Genomic DNA, 22,008 nt, shown 5'->3' with positions numbered 1-22,008 from the left:
CTTTTCCCACTAAGCTTCAAATGTGCTTAGCTTCTGCATCTCCGGGAAGTTTACAGAAAAGCTGTAGCACAATTTGTATCAGTGGATTTATTCCCTTTTCATTCAATTGTTGAGTCATGAAGGAGAGTTGAGGTACAACCGCTGACTTTCAACATTGAGTAGAAACATTTTAATATCAATTAAAACAACAGAGTAATGCCCGTAATAATAGGTCCAGTATTAAGACCTATAGACGATTTAGAATCCACTGTTTACGTTTCATATCTTATTCAGTTCACCTGTCTCTTAAAGATGACACCTATTTTAAATAATCAAAATCAAACCATTTGCTAAAAATAGGAGTAAAGCTTTAATGTAAAGGATAATTAATTTCCTATCCTTCCAGGGAAGATGACATTGAGGGTTGCCTGGGTCCCTTGCTTTTTCAGTCTGCTTTTGGCAGTATTATTGCACATCCATTTGGGCATAGCAAGAGAAGGGAATATCAAACCATCCTTTTGCGGCTTTTTAGCAAGGCTGAGGAAAGGATAGGTGTCCACTTGTTGGAGGGTGCCTACTTGTTAGCAGGATTTCTCAGATTGTGATCTGCATTCCAGTCTGCCCATCTCCAATTCAGGGAAACTAAATTAAAAAGTTTTGCTGTCAAATCAGGTTGGGAGCCACTCGATTCTGTGGTACTTTCATGCTTTTGAGGAGTCTTATTTCATGTAAGCGTACTGTTGAATCTAAGAAGCCCTGTAAAACTGGGGTAACTCCAGCATTTTCCAAATATATTTCAGAATGGAATCTCTTTATTTGTGGAGTGTCCATTTGTGAATGATGAAGTCTGGATTTAGAGTTCTGTTGGGGTGGTACCTCCAAAGAGCAGATTCCAAGATGGGATTGACGTGCTCAAGATTTATTTGGGGAAACACGTGGGAAGGACAAAGATGGAAGGAGTAGGAGAAAGCAGAGAGTCTTCAGACCACGATGCAAATTTGACCCCTGTGATGGAGAGCTGGAAGGAAGGGAAACTGGGTAGGAAGATTCTTCTAAAACAGTTTCCTCCAGGTCAAGAGAGAGCCTTGTGGCCCAAGTTATCCATTAGAGGCATCCCATGTCTTGCAGGATTAGTTCACTTGCTGTGGTTAGTCATTTGCTGGGAGCAGCCCATGGGCAGCATGACCTCGTGTGACACAGTAGTGAATCGAGAGTTATAGGAGCTGGGGCCGTCAGTCAGCTATGCTTCATGCAGCCAGAGATCTGAATGGCACTTCTTCATGACTGCCACAATTTCCAGCTTTGGCCCTTTTTTAGCCATGCAGACTTGAGTAAGTCATTCCAGGTTCTGGAACCTAAATGGTTAATCTACCAAGTAGCAGGGAAACCTTTCTATGTCACATAGCTGCCGTGACACACAGCAGTACATGAAAGTTCTTTGTAATCTACGAAGCATTCTAGAAATAGGAAAGAATATTATGATGGAGTGACTGAAACCTTTTCAAGTGTATTAGCTGCTAGAAAGCCATGGTGCTCCTTGACCACATCACACTGTCTTTTCCCTCATTGCTCTGAATTTCCCACAGGCCCACTGCAGTGCTGGGCATCTAATAGGTAATGAGTAAGTGTTTGTTGAATCATGATAACAACTGTTATGGGTTCTCCAAAGAAACACTCCATGACTAAGACGGTATGTGGGATAAAGATTGTAGACACTGAAATTTATTCCCTCTGGCAGAGGCCACATGGCAGGAGGTGAAGCATGGGGGAGGGTGAAGGATGATTTCTGCTGATCTGATCTGCACTTGTATCTGGAATGGACATAGCAGCTTCACGCAAAGGGTTATTACTCTTCCCAGAGCACGGAAGGTTGGAGGAGAGTTTCATAACCTTCTTGCTTTGCAATATAGTCTCTCTTTTGAGAATTTCTAAAATAATTCTGGCGCTAACTGAATTGTTAAGACAATTCCCAATCTGCATTCTAGATAATTGTACAGCAACACTCCTCTGAAGTTCATTTTCCAGGGCTGTATATCAGTTATCTTATTGACCCCTTTGAGTTTTACCAACTCATCCTTTCCCCCTTTTGGAGAAGTATCAGTTGGGGCCAAAATGGTTAAGGGGCAAGCACAGGAAAGAGGGTAAGTGGAGTAGCAGGGATGATGTGTGACTGGGTAATTTCTTAAAGAGTTGACTGTCGCTCATCTATTTGGTTCTACTTTCCTGAGAGGTGGCAGTGTTGTCTATTCCTTCTTTGTACCTTTCTTTACACCAGCTCAGCATTTTGTTCAATTAATGTTTGTGCAGGGTGCACAATTAATGCTGGGTGCAGGGAAGACAGTGGTGAATCAGCTAGAAAGAGTTCCTACCCTAATGGAACTTTTGGTCTAATGGACACTCGTGAAAAAAATCATGTAAAAATAAAATAACAAACTATGATAAGTGATGAAAAGAAAAAGCACGGGGCATGTGAGGACCTGCTGAGCCTGCGGGAGGGGGCGGGGGAGGGGGAGCTTCAGGGAAGGCCTTGTGATGTTTTTTATTTTATTTTATTTTATTTATTTTTTTATACAGCAGGTTCTTATTAGTCATCAATTTTATACACATCAGTGTCCTTGTGATGTTAAGTGACATCTTTCTAAGGGATGGGATGGAGTTAATGGGGCAAAGAGGTGTGGGAAGGCATATGGATTCTAGGCACAGAGAAGAGCATGTGCAAAGGCCCTGAGGGAAGGGCATGTTTCAGTCAAGTTGCTGAAGGAAGGTGGTGTGGTCGGAGCAGAGAGAGCAAGCAGCACGAGATGAAGCAGAGAAATAAGGCTGCGGGGTTGTCCATTTGGTTTTTCCCTATGATGAGCAATCAGCAAACATTTATGATTGAATGTGTACCGTGCAGCCAGATGACTTCTGTTGTTACGATGTGTACTTGTATCTGAGCCAGACATAGCAGCCACATGGTAAGGCTGTCATTCTGCAAACAAGGAGAAATAAACTTAAATCCTAGAAGGAGGGATTTGAGCTTTAGCTAGAGAACACTTGGGGCCCCCTGGGGCTGTTGAGCTCAGAAAAGAGTTGCCACAGGATCTTCTTTTGTGAAGAACAGATCAGACAAGGGGAGGAGGTTTGGTTCCCTTGAACGGCTCAGGAATCAGGAGACAAGGTTCCAGCTCTGACGGCTCCATGATTGGCTATGTGACCTCAGACCACATCACCTTTTTAGTCATCATTTTCCCCTTTTGTAACGTGTAAGTTTGGGGCTCAGTAATCTCTGACATCTCTACTTCTGATTGAAGTCAAATCTACGATGACCAAAAACGGGTGGTGGGATGCTTCAGGAAGCCTGTGCCCCATCTGTGAGCCCCTGAGCCAAGGCCCATTTCCCTGGAGACAATGAGGACTCAGTTGCGGATGTTGAATGAGGCTGCCTTGTGAGCTACTCCGTAACCTGCTCAGTCCTCACTTGCAAAACCTTCTCCCCACCCCCCTGCCTTCCTGCCTTGCTGTCCTGCCCCTTGGAGGCTCTTACACCACTGCCTGGCCCACAGGCATCAACCTCCCATTCTTCCCCATGAGGGGCTCAGTGGAGTGAACCCACTTTCTTTCCTTTCTTGTGGTGCCATTAAGAAGTGCAAGAGGGGGACTTCCCTGGTGGCGCAGTGGTTAAGAATCCACCTGCCAATGCAGGGGACACGGGTTCGATCCCTGGTCCGAGAAGATCCCACATGCCGCGGAGCAACTAAGCCCGCAAGTCACAACTACTGAGCCCGCGTGCCACAACTACTGAAGCCCACGCACCTAGAGTCTGTGCTCTGCAGCAAGAGAAGCCACCACAATGAGAAGCCCGCGCACCTCAACGAAGAGTAGCCCCTGCTCGCCGCAACTAGAGAAAGCCCGCGTGCAGCAACGAGGACCCAACACAGCCCAAATTAATTAATTAAATAATTTAAAAAAAAAAAAGCGCAAGAGGAAGTAACAAAGGGCAGTGGATCAGTTCCTTGGTGCTGCCATACAAATGACCACAAACTGGGAGGCTTAGAACAACAGAAATGTATCCTCTCCCAGTTCTGGCGGCCAGAAGTCTGAAACCAAGGTGCTGAGAGGACTCTGCTCCCTCTGAAGGCTCTGGGAGAGAATCCTTCCTTGCCTCTTTCAGCTTCTGGTGGCGCCAGGCATTTCTTGGCTTGTGGTCACATCATTCCGATCTCTGCCTCTGTCTTCACGTGGCCTTCTCTGTGTGTCTTCTTTTCTGTTTCTTGTAAGAACACTTGTCTTTGGGTTTAATACCCACTCATGTAACCCAGAATGATCTCATCTTGAGATCTTTAACTTAATTACATTTGCAAAGACTCTTTTTTGCAAATAAGGGCACATTCACAGTTTCCAAAATGTGAATATATATTTTGGGCAGCCACCATTCAACCCACTCCAGGCAATGACTTCTGAAGCATCTGATCCACCAAAATGCCTTCTTTTTATTTGTCTCCTTTCTAAACTTGACGTCTTTGAAATAACCTCGGACTACAAGTCCCAATGAAATGCCACAGAGAGCAGGCTGGAGGGCCTGAGAGCACAGGCTCTGAGGGCAGGTGGCCTTGGTTCAAATCCCAGCACTTACCAGCCCCTCTGTGGCTCAGTTTCACCATCTGTACATTGGGCACAATGATAATACCTACCTCTGAGGGCTGTTGTGGGACTTAAATAGGATAATACTTGCAAAAGTATCTAGAACTGGCCCCAAGTAAAGTGAAAACATATTCAATATTGCAAATGAGTAGGGGATGGTGAAAATAATTAAAAATCCAACTTTGATGGCTGGATAGTGGCTAGAAAGTATCCAGGGCTTTGGCATTGTCTGGAGCTGGGGTTTTCTTTGAGCCTTGACCTACCTGTGGCTGCCTGACTTGGAATAAAACACCCTGGAGGCCCCTCCTCTCACGATCTGCTCTGACCTGCTGTGTTTGCAGATCAGAGTCTTGGGCTCTGGATTTCAAACAGAGATAGGGAGTTGCCGGGCAGACACAGCAGAAAGGGCATTTCCTGGGAGACGCCTGCCGCTCTGGAGGAGACAGCCTTGTGCCCGAGACCGCCTCCATTCTAGAGGGGAGCCTTCCTCCTCCCAAGACCAGTGCGGGACGCCGCACCTCCTGCCCTGCTGACCTGCCTTGAGGCCAAGAAGTTAGTTATCGTGAGTATTTCTGGACAAGGTCAGGAGCCTTCACTGGTCCAGGTGAGACTGGTTGCTCTTTTTCTTATTACTGAGCTGGACTCCGTTGCTGTCTAGGCTGCTGGGAGCCCTTGGGGATGCTGCTCTTCTGTTTGTTCTTAGAGACCTGGGCCATGATGAGTGAGGTCGCAGAGTGCAAAGAGGCTGGGCTTCAGCAACGGATGCTGTGTGGCTGTAGTCAAGTTTCCAAACCTCTCTGAGCTGTGGTGTTTACCATCTGGGAAGTGAGGATTGCCCAGTACCTGACTTTGGTTCGGTGCTTGAAAAATTGTGGCTCTGATTGGTATTTGGGAGGTGGTATGGAGTGGAGGTTGGATAGAGTTTTGTTGCAGCTTAGAGCTGTGGGATCTTAGGCAGGTTACTTAACCTCCTAGGCTTTAATTTTCGCATTTGTAAAACAGATTGAACCTTTCCATCAGATGGTTATTGGGATGATTAGATGAAAAAAATGTATGCAGGACCTTAAGCCAATTCCTGGCTTATCCTACATGCTTAATGAACAGCAGCTATTGATTGCCCCCAGAGCACTTTGAATAATGATACTAAATAATAAAATGGATGACTATATAGAACAAATTATCCATCCCAGCATGGTCTAGAAGGAAGAGCATTCAGCTGGCTGTGAGGAGACCGGGCTCTGTCCCCAGCTTGGCCAATTTGTAGCTGGGTGACTTTGAGCAAGTTGCTTTTGCTTTTAACAGTTGTGAAATTTCTTTCATTTGGCTTTTTTAACTATCCAGAGGAAAGTGATTAGATTATCATATTTAACCCCTTGGAGCATTTTCTGTAATGCACAGGGGTTCTGAAGTAGACCTCTATGGAAGGAAAAAGTCCATTTTTGAATGAACGGGATTTGAGGTGTGTCTGTTATCAGAGTTCCCCCAGCCTGGGTTTGGAGAGGGAGGGCTGTGGAGGTCCATGCTTGCTGAGGTCTTAGCATTTCTGGGGGATGAACACAGGATAAATGGGCACCCAGAAGTCCCAGCAGTTTCAGTAAACAGGTATATGATCTTGATTTGGTTCCTAGTTTCTTTCTGGGTCTCAGTTTCCCTACTGGCCAAACGAGTAGGTTAATCTTGATGAGTGGTTTTCAAACTTTACAACTTAATATATAAAACAGATAAAAATGGAGCCCCTCAGATTGAAGGGATGGGGGAGTGTTCCCGGTGAATTTGAGGTCCTTGATGTCTCGTCTCAGAAAGAATTTAGTGAGAGACAAAGTGATAGGTAAGAAGTGGACTTATTTAGAGAGAAAGACACTCCACAGACAGAGTGTGGGCCATCTCAGAAGGCGAGAGGCGAGATAGGGAGCTCCTCATCACTCGAGGCTATGAGGCAAGGGCTGGCTTGACAGCTGAGAGTTTTATTTATTTTATGAAACAAATACCTCTTGTGTACCTGCTACATGCATAGCACTCACGTGCACCCCAGACGTTGCCTAATGAGGTGGAAAGACATACACACAAGTGATTCGGGAGGGGATAGCCTGCTTTACCAGCTTAGGTTACAAATAAGTCACATTGTCTTTTATCATTCAAAGTCATTGCTTAAGCAAGTTAGAGGAGTGGTCAGCTTTGCCTTCCTACTCTTAAGTTTCCCTGGAAGCATAAAGTGCAGTTTTGCTTTTAAATATTAAACAAAGAGGTAAGATCAGTCTACTCAAAGTCACAGATTTTACTCCCATCACTCCGAATTGTATCCCTATTGAAAAGGAGTCCTTCTTTGGTAAAGGACGTCCCAAGGCTTCCTGAGGCTGTAACACCCTGGTTTTTACTTGGACGCTTGCTCATTACAGACCAAGGCCATTGAGTTGGGAGGGGCTTCCAGCCTCAGCTATGCCCTGGACCAGCACCGGCCTTCCCCATGACTCTCTAGTCTTGGTATCGGGCACCGGTCAACAATCTAGATTCATTTACCCTCAGGATGAACACCCCTCTCTCACAGTCCCCACCACACTGGGGTTCTTTGTTTTCTTTCCAGCCAGTGAACCTCAGTCAGAGACAACCATAACCCCTCAGAATATTTCTAATAACATTGGACCTCAAAAGGGTCTCCCTCCCTTTCCTCCAGGTAACTCCCCAGGCCCCATGCAGATTTGCCTGTCCCTCCCAAGCAGCCTCTGAAATCTAAGTACACAAGAGCATGTGGAGGCAGAGTGTTGGTCAAGACACAAAAAAGAGGGACTTCCCTGGAGGTCCTGTGGTTAGGACTCCGTGCTTCCACCACAGGGGGCACGGGTTCGATCCCTGGCTGGGGAACTAAGATTTCGCATGCCACATGGTGTGGCCAAAATTAAAAACCCCCAAAAACAAGACACAGAAAAGAGCCTCGTCCCCTGAGACCTCTGACCTTATAGCTACAGAACTAAGAGGCACTGGTCAAGCCATGCATCCTTCAAGGGGATCTACTGGGGGGGGCCTTGCTGAGCCCATCTGCTCAGAGAAGCAACTGGCAAAATATAACTGGCAGTTTAGTAATGATTCACCTGGCTGAGTACCCAGTCACGACTACGAGGGAGTGGTCCAAGGTGTGAATGTTGGGTGGGAGTGGTAGGATTGTCCAGAGGAGAAGATCAAGTGGCCTTCCTATTGCTCTCAGGACAAAATCGAAGTCCCTTCCCCATGGCTTGAGTTCCTGCGTGATCTGCTTCCCGCCCGCCTCTCTGGCCCCCTCGCTCTCCTCTCCTTTCCTTCGCTCTGCTCCAGGCTTGCAGGGAGGGGCACTTTCTAACACTGCAACCACGTTTGCCTCCAGGCCTTCAGATTTGCTGCTCCCTCTTCCCTCCTTGAACTCCAACAGTGTGGAAAGAGATGCTTTAAATCTGGACAGGAGAGCAGAATTACTGAAGGCTCACGTGGACCTCCTGCCTGAGCGTAGGGCTACATGGCTGAGACCTTCTCGAACAGAGCCGAGTGCCATTTGGAACACTGCCAACGCCAAGGCTCACAAAGCCCCTTTCAAGCCTGTCACTCACTGCTGCTCCAAGCCTCGCTGTCCCTCTCCATCCCACTGTCAGCCTTTTGCTGAAGAAACTTCCTCTAGTTTATCCTCCTACAACTTCAGGTGGAATGTTGAAACATTAGAGCTTCCTGTTGGTTGAGTGTCAAACATCCAACCAAAGTTACCCCTGAACATCTAGATACTTTGAAAAGTACTGTGACTGAAATAGCTGGGTGGTTTGGAAGGTGGTGAATTCCTCATCCTCAGAGATACTCAAGGAATATAGTAGGTTGAAGTCAATGGGGTTGGGTGTAAAGGAATTTAAACATCAGATCAAGAGATGGATGACTTTTAAGAGCCCTTCTATCTCTGAGTTGCTGTGAATTTCCAGAAGATTAGGCAGAGTGCAGGGATTTTTATGGTGTGGTGTATCTTGTCCTGTTTTAGAATCTCAGAGAAACCGGAAAGATATAGAAGAAACCACCCACTAGATTAGGGCATTTACTGCAGCCAGAGGGGTTATTTTCTCAGATCTGACTTTGTATCTCTTGATTGGAGGCTTGTTGGGATATGTTAGTTCCAGGAAAGATCCTTAAGGAAGGTCTTATATTATGAAAGTAGAGAGAAGGGCTTGGAGTGCTGCTTTGCAAATGGTAAATAAAAGAGAAGGCTTTTATATGGTTTACAGAAAGGATATTATTGAATGCAGGCATGAGATGCTACTCTGAGGGACACAGAGCTGAGAACCAGTCAAAGGGACTGAAACAGAGATTGACCATGAGCCAGCTAAAGAGAGGGGACCTCCCTGACCCTCCTCCTCCTCCTTCTCCAGTTGCTCAGTGCAGATTCCTTGAGGCATCTCTGTACATATTGTTCTCCTTGCCTGGCTTGCCCAGTCTGAACCCTGCTTGTATTCACTGTTTACCACAACCTTGGGCAAGTGGCCTGTCTCAGTCAGTTCAGGCTGCTAGAACAATAATACCATAGACTGGATGTTTTAAACAATAAACATTTATTTCTCACAGTTTCGAAAGCTGGAAAGTCCAAGAACAAGGCACTGGAAGACCTGTTGTCCATGAGGGCTTGCTTTTTGACTTGTAGACAGCTGCCTTCTCACTGGGTCCTCATGTGGCCGAGAGGGAGAGAGAAAGAGAGAGAACTCCGGTCCCTTCATCCTCATATAAGGGCAAAAATCCCATCACTCGGGCTCCATATTCATGACCTTGTCCAAACCTGATTACCTCCCAAAGACACCACTTCCAAATACTATCACATTGGGGAAAGAGCTTCAACATATGGATTTGGACATTCAATCCATAGCATGGCCTAACCACTTCCGGTCAGTTTCTCCTCTTGAAACTGAGACTAATCTCCTCTAAAGGTTGTTGTAGTCATTCAGTGAATTATCACATGTGAAGGAATCTGACACCTAGTAGGTGTTCAATACACATTCATCTTCTTACTCATCTCTTCTCTACTTCCTGGATCTCAGTCCTTTTTTTAAGGCCAAACTAGAGTGTCACCTCTTCCGGACGCCTTCCTTGACTCTTCTTGGCCCATTTAAGTCATTCTTCCCTGCATTCTCCAAAAGCACTTGGTACCTACCCATGATAGCACTGCTTGTACTGTACTTACAACAATGCAGGCATCTGCATTTCCAACCATACTGTGAGTGCCTCTAAGGCTAAGGACCCTGTTGGATTTATCTTTGTACACCAGGGCCTAGCACAGTGCTTGGGCCACAAACAGGCTTCATATCATTTTGTTGACTCATCCCCTAAGGGACTGGTTGTAGAGAAAGAACCAACCAATAAAAGATGTTCAGACATGATAAAGAGAAAGAAAAACAAGGATGCATTCAAAAAGGGAGTGATTTTCAGAAATGGATGGAGACCAAGACTGGGTGACAGCCAAAAGTGATACATCATTTCACAGAGTACAAATGGTTTATCAGGTACTAGCATGAATAATTTCTTCTTTCTCCCCAGCTCCAAGGTGAGTATTAGGATAAGGCTTAGCAACTGACATATGAGATTGTTCTCTTCTCTGATTATGCTCTGCTCTGATGATGGCCTTAACTCTTTTCTGTCTGATACGATACATTTTTGAATAGAGGCAGAGAACTTCCAGTGAATTCATGGGGACCTTTCTCTGTGTATGTTCTATCTGTCCATGTGTTAAACAGTCATTGAGCTCTGCTATGTGCCAGGCACCCTGCTAGATACTGAAGGTACAGACATAAACTAGGCATGGTTATTGCCTTCAAAATCTCAGCATCTAACAAAGGAGAATGATAGTTTTCAAGTAACTGTTATGTTCCATGTAATAAGTGGTATAATAGAAATAAAGACAAAGGGCCAGTGGAATCCAAAGGAATGAGTGATTTGTTTCCTCCTTATAAAACTGGAGAACCCATCACATAAAAGAAGATAGTTGAACTTGCCTAGAAGAAAGGTGTGGGTGTTGACAAGTAGAGATGGGAGAAGTCACCTTCAGTGGAGGGCCTGGAGTGAGGTAAGGTTCATGGACAAAAGTGTGATGAATTTGGGAGGAGCTGTCCCCTGGGCTGGAGTACAGAGTTTGGGAGGTCAAGTGCTAGATTGGTGGGCTGAGCCTATAGTGTGGAGAGCACAAAGGGACATTCATAGAATGTCAAAACTATTTTTTCATTTAATTAACATGTGAAGGATACAGCACTTTAATGTTTACAAACAGAATGTTGTATCTTTTATCTCATTTGGTCTTCATGACAGCCCTCTAAGAGAGGCACAACTTATCCTCCATTTTACAAATGAACAAACTGAGGTGCAGAAAGGTTAAGGATTTGCTCAAGATTACATAATTAGCAGGTGGCTGAGCTGATACTCAAATCCAGGACTTTGGATCCAAAAATCTACGCTTTTAAAAAGTGAAGCGTAGTGGGAAGCAGCCACATAACACAAGGAGATCAGCTCGGTGATTTGTGACCACCTAGAGGAGTGGGATAGGGAGAGTGGGAGGAGGATGCAAGAAGGAGGGGATATGGGGATATATGTATATGTATAGCTGATTCACTTTGTTATAAAGCAGAAACTAACACACCATTGTAGAGCAATTATACTCCAATAAAAAAAATACAAAATAAAAAAATAAAATGGCATAGAACAAGTCAGGAAGAGAGGTCTCACCAGAAATCAACCCTGATATCACCTTGATCTTGGACTTCAAGTCTCCAGAAGCATAAGAAAATAAATTTCTGTTATATTAAAAAAAAAAAAAAAGTGAAGTGTTTTGTTGAAGCATGACATATACACATAAAATACACACACAAATTATGAATATATGACTGAAAAATTTTCACAGGTGGGCAGAGTAAATAATAATCTCTATTACGTTGGAGAGGTTGTATATCTTTCCAATATTGCATTTTCCCATCCATGAGCATGGAATATCACTTCACTAATCTTATTTTGTAATTTCTAGTGTAGAGGTCTTGCTCATATTTCTTAGATTTATTCCTAGGTTTTTAAATTTTTTGATGCTATTATGATATCTTTTATTTACAATTTTAGTTAATACTTTGTTTTTGGTATAGAAAGGTGCAATTGATTTTTTTTTAAAACATCTTTATTGAAGTATAATTGCTTTACAATGGTGTGTTAGTTTCTGCTTTATAACAAAGTGAATCAGTTATACATATACATATGTTCCCATATCTCTTCCCTCTTGTATCTCCCTCCCTCCCACCCTCCCTATCCCACCCCTCTAGGTGGTCACAAAGCACCGAGCTGATCTCCCTGTGCTATGTGGCTGCTTCCCACTAGCTATCTATTTTACATTTGGTAGTGTATATATGTCCATGACACTCTCACCCTGTCACATCTCACCCCTCCCCCTCCCCATATCCTCAAGTCCATTCTTTAGTAGGTCTGTGTCTTTATTCCCATCTTGCCACTAGGTTCTTCATGACCTTTTTTTTTTTTCCTTAGATTCCATATATATGTGTTAGCATACTGTATTTGTTTTTCTCTTTCTGACTTACTTCACTCTGTATGACAGACTCTAACTCCATCCACCTCATTACAAATACCTCCATTTCATTTCTTTTTATGGCTGAGTAATATTCCATTGTATACATGTGCCACATCTTCTTTATCCATTCATCCGATGATGGACACTTAGGTTGCTTCCATGTCCTGGCTATTGTAAATAGAGCTGCAATGAACATTTTGGTACATGACTCTTTTTGAATTATGGTTTTCTCAGGGTATATGCCCAGTAGTGGGATTGCTGGGTCGTATGGTAGTTCTATTTGTAGTTTTTTAAGGAACCTCCATACTGTTCTCCATAGTGGCTGTATCAATTTACATTCCCACCAACAGTGCAAGAGTGTTCCCTTTTCTCCACACCCTCTCCAGCATTTATTGTTTGTAGATTTTTTGATGATGGCCATTCTGACTGGTGTGAGATGATACCTCATTGTAGTTTTGATTTGCATTTCTCTAATGATTAAGGATGTTGAGCATTCTTTCATATGTCTGTTGGCCATCTGTATATCTTCTTTGGAGAAATGTCTATTTAGGTCTTCTGCCCATTTTTGGATTGGGTTGTTTGTTTTTTTGTTATTGAGCTGCATGAGCTGCTTGTAAATCTTGGAGATTAATCCTTTGTCAGTTGCTTCATTTGCAAATATTTTCTCCCATTCTGAAGGTTGTCTTTTGGTCTTGTTTATGGTTTCCTTTGCTGTGCAAAAGCTTTTAAGTTTCATTAGGTCCCATTTGTTTATTTGTGTTTTTATTTCCATTTCTCTAGGAGTTGGTTCAAAAAGGATCTTGCTGTGATTTATGTCATAGAGTGTTCTGCCTATGTTTTCCTCTAAGAGTTTGATAGTGTCTGGCTTTCCACTTAGGTCTTTAATCCATTTTGAGTTTATTTTTGTATATGGTGTCAGGGAGTGTTCTAATTTCATACTTTTACATGTACCTGTCTAATTTTCCCAGCACCACTTATTGAAGAGGCTGTCTTTTCTCCACTGTATATGCTTGCCTCCTTTATCAAAGATAAGGTGACCATATGTGTGTGGGTTTATCTCTGGGCTTTCTATGCTGTTCCGTTGATCTATATTTCTGTTTTTGTGCCAGTACCAAACTGTCTTGATTACTGTAGCTTTGTAATATAGTCTGAAGTCAGGGAGCCTGATTCCTCCAGCTCCATTTTTTGTTCTCAAGATTGCTTTGGCTATTCGGGGTCTTTTGTGTCTCCATACAAATTGTGAAATTTTTTGTTCTAGTTCTGTGAAAAATGCCAGTGGTAGTTTGATAGGGATTGCATTGAATCTGTAGATTGCTTTGCGTAGTAGAGTCATTTTCACAATGTGGATTCTTCCAATCCAAGAACATGGTATATCTCTCCATCTATTTGTATCATCTTTAATTTCTTTCATCAGTGTCCTATAATTTTCTGCATACAGGTCTTTTGTCTCCTTAGGTAGGTTTATTCCTAGATATTTTACTCTTTTTGTTGCAGTGGTAAACGGGAGTGTTTCCTTAATTTCACTTTCAGATTTTTCATCATTAGTATATAGGAATGCAAGAGATTTCTGTGCATTAATTTTGTATCCTGCTACTTTACCAAATTCATTGATTAGCTCTAGTAGTTTTCTGGTGGCAGTTTTAGGATTCTCTATGTATAGTATCATGTCATCTGCAAACAGTGACAGCTTTACTTCTTCTTTTCCGATTTGGATTCCTTTTATTTCTTTTTCTTCTCTGATCGCTGTGGCTAACACTTCCAAAACTATGTTGAAAAATAGTGGTGAGAGTGGGCAACCTTGTCTTGTTCCTGATCTTAGTGGAAATGGTTTCAGTTTTTCACCATTGAGGACAATGTTGGCTGTGGGTTTGTCATATATGGCCTTTATTATGTTGAGGAAAGTTCCCTCTATGCCTACTTTCTGCAGGGCTTTTATCATAAATGGGTGTTGAATTTTGTCGAAAGCTTTCTCTGCATCTATTGAGATGATCATATGGTTTTTCTCCTTCAATTTGTTAATATGATGTATCACGTTGATTGATTTGCGTATATTGAAGAATCCTTGCATTCCTGGAATAAACCCCACTTGATCATGGTGTATAATCCTTTTAATGTGCTGTTGGATTCTGTTTGCTAGTATTTTGTTGAGGATTTTTGCATCTATGTTCATCAGTGATATTGGCCTGTAGTTTTCTTTCTTTGTGACATCTTTGTCTGGTTTTGGTATCAGGGTGATGGTGGCCTCGTAGAATGAGTTGGGGAGTGTTCCTCCCTCTGCAATATTTTGGAAGAGTTTGAGAAGGATAGGTGTTAGCTCTTCTCTAAATGTTTGATAGAATTCGCCTGTGAAGCCATCTGGTCCTGGGTTTTTGTTTGTTGGAAGAGTTTTAGTCACAGTTTCAATTTCAGTGCTTGTGATTGGTCTGTTCATATTTTCTATTTCTTCCTGGTTCAGTCTCGGTAGGTTGTGCATTTCTAAGAATCTGTCCATTTCTTCCAGGTTGTCCATTTTATTGGCATAGAGTTGCTTGTAGTAATCTCTCATGATCGTTTGTATTTCTGCAGTGTCAGTGGTTACTTCTTCTTTTTCATTTCTAATTCTATTGATTTGAGTCTTCTCCCTTTTTCTCTTGATGAGTCTGGCTAATGGTTTATCAATTTTGTTTATCTTCTCAAAGAACCAGCTTTTAGTTTCATTGATTTTTGCTATTGTTTCCTTCATTTCTTTTTCATTTATTTCTGATATGATCTTTATGATTTCTTTCCTTCTGCTAGCTTTGGGGTTTTTTTGCTCTTCTTTCTCTAATTGCTTTAGGTGCAAGGTTAGGTTGTTTATTCGAGATGTTTCCTGTTTCTTGAGGTAGGCTTGTATTGCTATAAACTTCCCTCTTAGAACTGCTTTTGCTGCATCCCATAGGTTTTGGGTCTTCCTGTCTCCATTGTCATTTGTTTCTAGGTATTTTTTGATTTCCCCTTTGATTTCTTCAGTGATCACTTCGTTATTAAGTAGTGTATTGTGTAGCCTCCATGTGTTTGTATTTTTTACAGATCTTTTCCTGTAATTGATATCTAGTCTCATAGCGTTGTGGTCGGAAAAGATACTTGATACGATTTCAATTTTCTTAAATTTACCAAGGCTTGATTTGTGACCAAGATATGATCTATCCTGGAGAATGTTCCATGAGCACTTGAGGAAAATGTGTATTCTGTTGTTTTTGGGTGGAATGTCCTATAAATATCAATTAAGTCCATCTTGTTTAATGTATCATTTAAAGCTTGTGTTTCCTTATTTATTTTCATTTTGGATGATCTGTCCATTGGTGAAAGTGGGGTGTTAAAGTCCCCTACTATGATTGTGTTGCTGTCGATTTCCCCTTTTATGGCTGTTAGTATTTGCCTTATGTATTGAGGTGCTCCTATGTTGGGTGCATAAATATTTACAATTGTTATACCTTCCTCTTGGATCAATCCCTTGATCATTATATAGTGTCCTTCTTTGTCCCTTGTAATAGTCTTTATTTTAAAGTCTATTTTGTCTGATATGAGAATTGCTACTCCAGCTTTCTTTTGATTTCCATTTGCATGGAATATCTTTTTCCATCCCCTCACTTTCAGTCTGTATGTGTCTCTAGGTCTGAAGTGGGTCTCTTGTAGACAGCATATATATGGGTCTTGTTTTTGTATCCATTCATCCAGTCTGTGTCTTTTGGTGGGAGCATTTAATCCATTTACATTTAAGGTAATTATTGATATGTATGTTCCTATTCCCATTTTCTTAAATATTTTGTGTTTGTTATTGTAGGTGTTTTCCTTGTCTTGTGTTTCTTGCCTAGAGAAGTTCCTTTAGCATTTGTTGTAAAGCTGGTTTGGTGGTGCTGAACTCTCTCAGCTTTTGCTTGTCTGTAAAGGTTTTAATTTCTCCATCAAATCTGAATGAGATCCTTGCTGGGTAGAGTAACCTTGGTTGTAGGTTTTTCTCCTTCATGACTTTAAGTATATCCTGCCACTCCCTTCTGGCTTGCAGAGTTTCTGCTGAAAGATCAGCTGTTAACCTTATGGGGATTCCCTTGTGTGTTATTTGTTGTTTTTCCCTTGCTGCTTTTAATATGTTTTCTTTATATTTAATTTTTGATAGTTTGATTAATATGTGTCTTGGCATGTTTCTCCTTGGATTTATCCTGTATGGGACTCTCTGTGCCTCCAGGACTTGATTAACTATTTCCTTTCCCATATTAGGGAAGTTTTCAACTATAATCTCTTCAAATATTTTCTCAGTCCCTTTCTTTTTCTCTTCTTCTTCTGGGACCCCTATAATTCGAATGTTGGTGCATTTAACGTTGTCCCAGAGGTCTCTGAGACTGTCCTCAGTTCTTTTCATTCTTTTTTCTTTATTCTGCTCTGCAGTAGTTATTTCCACTATTTTATCTTCCAGGTCACTTATCCGTTCTTCTGCCTCAGTTATTCTGCTATTGATCCCGTCTAGAGTATTTTTAATTTCATTTATTGTGTTTTTCATCGTTGCTTGTTTCCTCTTTAGTTCTTCTACATCCTTGTTAAATGTTTCTTGCATTTTGTCTATTCTATTTCCAAGATTTTGGATCATCTTTACTATCATTATTCTGAATTCTTTTTCAGGTAGACTGCCTATTTCCTCTTCATTTGTTAGGTCTGGTGTGTTTTGACCCTGCTCCTTCACCTGCTGTGTGGTTTTTTGTCTTCTCATTTTGTTTATCTTACTGTGTTTGGGGTCTCCTTTTCACAGGCTGCAGGTTCGTAGTTCCCGTTCTTTTTGGTATCTGTCCCCAGTGGCTAAGGTTGATTCAGTGGGTTGTGTAGGCTTCCTGGTGGAGGGGACTAGTGCCTGTGTTCTGGTGGATGAGGTTGGATCTTGTCTTTCTGGTGGGCACGTCCACGTCTGGTGGTGTGTTTTGGGGTGTCTGTGGCCTTATTATGATTTTAGGCAGCCTCTCTGCTAATGGATGGGGCTGTGTTCCTGTCTTGCTAGTTGTTTGGCATAGGGTGTCCAGCACTGTAGCTTGCTGGTCGTTGAGTGAAGCTGGGTCTTGGTGTTGAGATGGAGATCTCTGAGAGATTTTCACCGTTTGGTATTACGTGGAGCTGGGAGGTCTCTTGTGGACCAGTGTCCTGAAGTTGGCTCTCCCACCTCAGAGGCACAGCCCTGATGCCTGGCTGGAGCACCAAGAGCCTTTCATCCACACGGCTCTGAATAAAAGGGAGAAAAAAATAGAAAGAAAGAAAGAAAGAAAGAGGATAAAATAAAATAAAATAAAGCTATTATAATAAAAAATAAGGAAAAAATTATTAAGAATAAATGTATTCAGAAAATTTTTTTTAATTTTAAAAAATAGATTTATTAATTTTTTGTAATAAAAAATAAGAAAAAAATTATTAAGAAAAAAAATTTTTTTAATTTTTTAAAATAAAAAATATGAAAAAACTTATTAAAAAATTTTTTAATTCTAAAAATAGAAAATAAGGAAAAAATTATTAAGAAAACATTTATTAGGAAAAAAAATTTTTTTAAGTAAAAAAAAAAACAAAAAAAACCGGACAGACCTAACCATAGGACTAATGGTGAAAGCAAAGCTATACAGACAAAATCTCACCCAGAAGCATACACACATACACTCACAAAAAAAGGAAAAGGGGAAAAATTAATATATCCTGCTCCCAAAGTCCACCTCTTGAATTTGGGATGATTCGTTGTCTATTCAGGTATTCAACAGATGCAGGCATATCAAGTTGTTTGTGGAGATTTAATCCGCTGCTCCTGAGGCTGCTGGGAGAGATTTCCATTTCTCTTCTTTGTTCATACAGCTCCCGGGGTTCAGCTTTGGATTTGGACCCGCCTCTGCATGTAGGTCGCCTGAGGGCGTCCGTTCCCCGCCTAGACAGGACTGGGTTAAAGGAGCAGCTGCTTCGGGGGCTCTGGCTCACTCAGGCCGGGGGAGGGAGGGGTACGGAGGAGGCGGGGCGAGCCTGCGGCGGCCGAGGCCTGCGTGACGTTGCACCAGCCTGAGGCGCGCTGTGAGTTCTCGCGGGGAAGTTGTCCCTGGATCACGGGACCCTGGCAGTGGCGGGTTGCACCGGCTCCCGGGAGGGGCGGTGTGGAGAGTGACCTGCGCTCACACACAGGCTTCTTGGTGGAGGCAGCAGCAGCCTTAGCATCTCCTGCCCGTCTCTGGGATGCGCGCTGATCGCCGAGGCTCGCGCCCGTCTCTGGAGTTCGTTTAGGCGGCGCTCTGAATCCCCTCTCCTTGTGCGCCACAAAACAAAGAGGCAAGAAAAAGTCTCTTGCCTCTTCGGCAGCTGCAGACTTTTTCCCGGACTCCCTCCCGGCTAGCACCGAAGCCCGAGCCTCAGCTCCCCGCCCCACCCGCCCCGGCGGGTGAGCAGACAAGCCTCTCGGGCTGGTGAGTGCAGGTCGGCACCGCTCCTCTGTGCGGGAATCTCTCCGCTTTGCCCTCCGCACCCCTGTGGCTGCGCTCTCCTCCGCGGCTCCGAAGCTTCCCCCCTCCGCCACCCGCAGTCTCCGCCTGCGAAGGGGCTCCTGGTGTGTGGATACCTTTCCTCCTTCACAGCTCCCTCCCACTGGTGCAGGTACCATCCCTATTCTTTTCTCTGTTATTTCTTTTTTCTTTTGCCCTACCCAAGTACGTGGGGATTTTCTTGCCTTTTGGGGGGTCTGACGTCTTCTGCCAGCGTTCAGTGGGTGTTCTGTAGGAGCAGTTCCACGTGTAGATGTATTTCTACTGTATCTGTGGGAAGGAAGGTGATCTCCGCGTCTTACTCTTCCGCCATCTTGCCCCCCAACCCGGTACAATTGATTTTTGTATACTGACCTTGTTTCTAGATGATCTACTAAATTCACTTATTAATTCAACTAATCAAACTTTATTGAACTGTTAAGGGAGGGTCTCAAGTACAGTGTTGAATAGAAGGGCTGATAGCAAACATCTTTGTATCATTTTTTTTTTTAATCCTAGGGGCAGTCTTTTAATATTTACCATAGATAAGATATTAACTCTAGGGTTTAGGTAGATATTCTTTATCATATTAAGGAAGTTCGCTGCTCTTCTAGTGTGTAAAGATGGCTTCAGAATGGAGACTAGTTTGCAGGAAGGGAAAGAATGGAAGCAGAAAGACCAGTTAGAGTAGAGTAGGAGCAGAGTGGATGCAAGGAGGGAATGCAGGGGAGAGATGTCCCGGGTTCTCTACTTCCTCAATGGTTCTTACTTGGAAACTGCTCATCTCATAAAAGTTTCAAAAGAGAAAAGAACACTAAAAGGTGCCAGGGTTCTCTTTCTCTGGGTATCCCAAATGGTGCTGTTTATTATTACATGTTTTGTGATAAAGATGTGGTCAAATTCATTTAGAAAAATCTGAGTACTGCACCTCCCTCTTGGAGAGTCATAATGAATGTCAGCATATTAAAGGCTCTAAGAATCCTACAGCAAATTATTTAATTTAATAATTAAATTATTAACAACACCAAAAAATGAGGTTCAGAAGGAATCGTATAGATCCTCTCTACCCATTATGGAGTTGAATGATTCTCACTTATAACAAAATTTTATATGTCAGTATATTGGTGTTCCTGAGGTTATAACTATATCCTTCTCTTTCCCCGTTATGTTCAAAACCCATGGAGAAACAGACTTATGCATCAAATTGGGATCAACATATCACCTTTATTGCTGGCAAAGGTAGACTGGAGGAAGCTGTATGGATCGGAGTCCGGATTGGTTTTCATATACTTCACTGTAAATCAGATGGGCTTGCTCACACAGCTGCAGGGAGAAGAAACCCTGCCTCAGTGACTTACTTCCACTTGGCAGTTGGAGCAGAAAGTAGAATACAAATGTTCTGTGGGAAGGTGGACCCAAAGAAGGGAAAACCACATGGGAATAGGAGTCTTGGACCTTAACCCTACCCGAGAGTCATGTTAACCAATGGATGCCATATCCATTGGATGTCTTTTCATTCTGCCAAAAGATAATCAGGGAATACATGGGGAAAGGAAGTTTTGGAGAGTAAACAAAAACAGAAAGCCTATAAAGAGTGGAAGTTTGAAGACCCATTTATGCTGGGACATAGGGAGAGAGCACTGCTTGTTCCAAATAAGTCTATTTTTGGCTTAGAGGTTGATCCTTTTATCTTTAGGAGAACAGAGACCAGGGCTCTGATTAGCCTGGATATAAAGAGGATGAAATAAGAAAAATGAACATTTTCTTAGGGACCCAGGAGAGAGAAAGTTTGGGGCTGGGGGATCCAGCAGCCTTAACTATCCTGAGTCAATGACATGACCTGCCGATATTTGTTTCTCTATTTTCCTTGCTCTCCAGCCAACCTGGTCATGTGCTGATCTTAGCTCTAGAGGAGGAGAAGCAGGAGAGGATGGAGGCCAGGGGCCACAGGTTGAAGATTCTCCTCCAACCCTTGGAAGATGGCATCAGTAGTGGGCACTGTTGGTGTGCTGCAGGATGGGTGAGATGCATGTGAGGCAAAAGTCTCCATTTTCCTGGAACAGTCCTACAGCAGCACCCTCCTACCACGTTGCCCTTGAATTTTTGGATGGATCTCTGAATGGCTGTCAGAGGCTGGCTTCACCTGGGCTGGCTCTATATGATGTGACTCCACCCTTGTTTCAGAAAAACCACAGGAAGTGGAATTCATTAGCATCCTTGGAGGTGCATTTCCTAGACTCTTGCAGGTGAAATATCAAGGTTTTCAGTGATAGTCTTTGAGTTGGTGATATTTGAATCTCATTATCATGACTGACGGGGCTGGAATGTACAAAAGAGGACCTACCAGAGAAACATCCATTTACCTCAATGAGGTGGGAGAGTCCATATTACAGTAGGCAAGAATGAAGTGGTTCCCACAAGATTGGGGGTCAGTACTCCATCTACTCAGGTCATTGCCTGGGATGCTTTGGACCCAATAGAGGACTGATCCTTCTCTCTTAAACTGAAGGACTCAGTTCCATCAAGACTGAGCTGATCCCATGCAGAATTAGAGAAGGCAGGCCATTTCTGTGGGCTAATTGCTGGGATGAGAGTTGAGTGGAAGAGGAGTTGAAGTTGGACAATAAAATTCATCCAGCCTACCCAAATATATTCACCAATAACTCTGAATTTCCTAAATTTTATTGTTCCTCTGGTTACAAAATTATCTTTGAACTTCCTTTAAAAACTATGAACCTTGTCTTTGAGAACACAGCTCATTGGCACTGATTACTTAGCCACAGGGGTTTGCAACCCTGCTGCACTTTAGAATCACCTGGGGAACTTAAAAAACTACTGCAGCGTGGCCCCAGTGCTGACCAATGAAATCAGACTCTCTGGGATGGGATCTGGCCATAGTGTGGGAGATAGTTTTAGAATGCTCCCTCACATGAATCTGATGTACAGCCAAAGTTGACCACCATTGCCCTAAATAAATAGGATATGATCAGGAGAGCAGTAATGGGAAGGTCACGGGGAGAGAGGAAAAAAGTTTCGGAGTCTTGACAAGGCAAGATGTCACATAGATTTATATTTTAACAATCTTCTGTCAAAGCCCACATTATGGCTGTTTCTATGTTTGCTGGTTTGCCTTTAATAAATATATGCTAGTCCTAGAAGTAAGATAAGTGCATTGATAGCATATACCCAAGAAGGTATTTCCTAGCAGGCAATGGGAAATTTACCCAAGGCTCTCTGGATAACCTCAAAATGGTGATAAAGCTTGATTTTGTTTTGTTTTTTAAGATAGACTTGATTACCTGCAAATCCATTCTTCTGATAAAGGAATTTTATTAAATATAATAAATTTTTTAAAGTTTTAAAGAG

The sequence above is a fragment of the Balaenoptera ricei genome, chromosome 17 (genome assembly GCF_028023285.1).
Source record: "Balaenoptera ricei isolate mBalRic1 chromosome 17, mBalRic1.hap2, whole genome shotgun sequence".
NCBI lineage: Eukaryota > Metazoa > Chordata > Mammalia > Artiodactyla > Balaenopteridae > Balaenoptera > Balaenoptera ricei.
This window is presented reverse-complemented; position numbering follows the sequence as displayed.